Below are 2,829 nucleotides of genomic sequence, written 5' to 3' on the forward strand. Positions count from 1 at the left end.
TGTGTTCCTAGGACTAAGTGCACTGATGAAAACAGTCAAGCATACTACTAACCTTCTAAGTTTTCCCTCCAGGTACCTGGAGGCATTGCTACCTCAACAAATCTAGAGAGAAAGATCCAGGTAGAGCAAGGCGTAAGACTATGGCAGACAGGGAGATGTACTATTCTGATCTCTTTCAAGGGACCACCTGGGGGAAAATGTGGTTAGCTGATAGACCAACAGTAGTTTGCCCCTTCTCAGTCCTCTCTATCTTTAGAGATGAGGCTGTATAGTAACTGGAATATTCCATCAGCCAATGTATGGGCACATATTAAAAGTCAAGAGTATTTCTCTTTTCATGACTAAGTAAGGGCAGGCTTAGCCATTTCTGCCCAGTGATAGACATCTATAATGAATTACCTTTGATGTCAAGATCCATCTTGGGCTAGCAAAGATTTTGCAGATCTACACCTTGGTCTGATGCTGTTCCCTGCCCAATATTGCTTCTCCACCTTTCCCTTTCATGTTACTCTCCAACAACCCCACTATATACCTTTCTTTTCCTGTTTTTGTCTTATGCTGGTACTGGGACTTGAACTCAGGGCCTTGCACTCTTGCTTGTCTTTTTCATTCAAGGCTTGTGCTCTACCACTTGAGACATGCCTCCACTTCGCCCTCTGTACTCTTAACTAGCCTCTCTATTTGCTTCTTAGAGAAAATCAACCTCTTTCATGTATCTTCCACAGTTAGTGTTCTACTTAAGTCATCCAATTATCTTTAAATACATTTTATTGAATAACTATTTTGATTGAGATTTTCAATTTGCCTGACTTGGAATTGTTATAATATTTTCTTAACTGAATCGTACCCTTTCATTTTCCCTAGTACTGGAGGTTAGTTTTTGTTTTGTTTTGTTTTTTCTAATTAATAAATAACAACTTTATTTTTTATGTATAAAGGCTGAAGAAAAACCATTTCTAGTGCTATTAAAGAAAACCAGGGCTGGGGATATGGCCTAGTGGCAAGAGTGCTTGCCTCCTATACATGAGGCCCTGGGTTCAATTCCCCAGCACTACATATACAGAAAATGGCCAGAGGGGGCGCTGTGGCTCAAGTGGCAGAGTGCTAGCCTTGAGCAAAAAGAAGCCAGGGACAGTGCTCAGGCCCTGAGTCCAAGCCCCAGGACTGGCCAAAAAAAAAAAAAAAGAAAGAAAGAAAGAAAACCAAACATGTCAATTGAAAAGTACAGTTCACTACTAAATACTATTTATAAAGTTTCTAAAATATAACTTGAAAACATCCAGCATGCTTGTTGAATTTCAGCACAATGGATTCAAGTCCAAGAATACATGTTACATGCATCAAGGCTAGATTACAAATTATCGTAGTCATCATCATCATCATCATGTTTTATTTTCAACACATTTGATGACTCATTGGTTGTATTTTGTGACACCATACTAGTGATAATAAGAATGTTTTTGGAACCAATTAATGACGGATTGGTCAGAACATTCTGAACTGTTGATGTTGCAGGAATGGATGCCTTTACAGCTGGGGTCTGAGAAGCAGGCATTTGTACTGTAAATCTCTGCCCTGTGAGGGACATTGGAGTCCCCACTTAAGTGGAAACGGACATTGTTTGTGGGGTTGGTGTGCCCAGAGTGGGAGTACTTGGTCTGCTACTGACTGAACCAACACTTAACCGTGTAACAGTTACTCTTCCTGCAGGAGTAGATGCCTTTTTATGTAAAGATTTAAGCCTATAATTTGGAGCTGTTAAGCAATATCTATCAGGTGGCAATGTAGGACCTGAATATGGTTTGATCAATGGCAAAGGGGTTTGATTTCTTTGCCTTGCAATATCTAACAGAAAATCTCTTGGAGGAGGAGAAGTGAAAGATTGGTCAGCCTGACACGGGATGGCCAATCGTACATCATCTGCATCAACAGCGGCTTTATTAGCATGGCTTGAATAAATCTTAGCATCATCTAGAATTGTGGTCTCATAACGAAAAGCAAACTCCAACATCTGATTTATAGCTTTTGGCTCATATTCTGTAATCCCCATATCCTTCAGGATTTGTGCCATCATCTGTGCATCTTTCGGCATGCTCTTGGGAGAAGCCATCTTGCCAGACTCCATGATATCCCGGTGATCAGATTTCTCGAGCTAAATCACCCACACTAATGTACTTCAGTCCTGATCTTGAGGCGAGTTCTTTGCCTAGTGTGGTTTTTCCAACCCCTGGTGTACTCAGGAGGCTAAGAGCTAAATAGCAGGGTTTGAGGCGGCCAGGGCAGGAAAGTACGTGACTCTTACCTCCAATTAGCCTGCAAAAAGCAGAACGTGGAGTTGTGGCAGAGCGCTAGCCCGCCTCCACACGCCAGCCAGGCCCCTAGTTTTTGTTTTAAAACACAATTTGCTTTGCTAAAGGTCATTTTCTACTCGTTAAACAAAAATCAGATTTAAGATACATTTATTAATCCTGTTTACTCATTGCTGTGTAATCATTCATTGTTTTGTAGGTGGTTAAATCTTTCAAACTGACCCTTAGGTTTATTGTCCTATTCTCTGTAGTATCTGGTGCTGAAGGCTTAACTAAGTTTATTTATTTTCTTTTTAGTAATAAATAGTAAATGCTCTCAACTTGACATACAACTCCACCACTTGGGCTAATCTTTACATTTTTCAGTAAGTCTTCCTGGGTGGTAGCTGTGGTCTGAATGCTTAGGTCCTCCCCAAATTCCGATGTTGAATTCTTATGACTTGGGTGATAGTATTAAAAAGTGTGGTGTTGGGGGGGGGGTGTGATTCAGTCTATTCCCTTCTGAACAGGATTAGTGCCC

The 2,829-nt window shown here is 40.8% G+C and overlaps 1 pseudogene; it reads right to left on the reverse strand.

Moving 5' to 3' along the window:
• Window positions 1–1,246: 1,246 nt before the first annotated feature.
• On the reverse strand, window positions 1,247–2,235 carry LOC125356190 (annotated as a pseudogene).
• Between the last annotated feature and the right edge of the window lie 594 nt (window positions 2,236–2,829).

This window comes from Perognathus longimembris, chromosome 1, assembly GCF_023159225.1.
Source record: "Perognathus longimembris pacificus isolate PPM17 chromosome 1, ASM2315922v1, whole genome shotgun sequence".
NCBI lineage: Eukaryota > Metazoa > Chordata > Mammalia > Rodentia > Heteromyidae > Perognathus > Perognathus longimembris.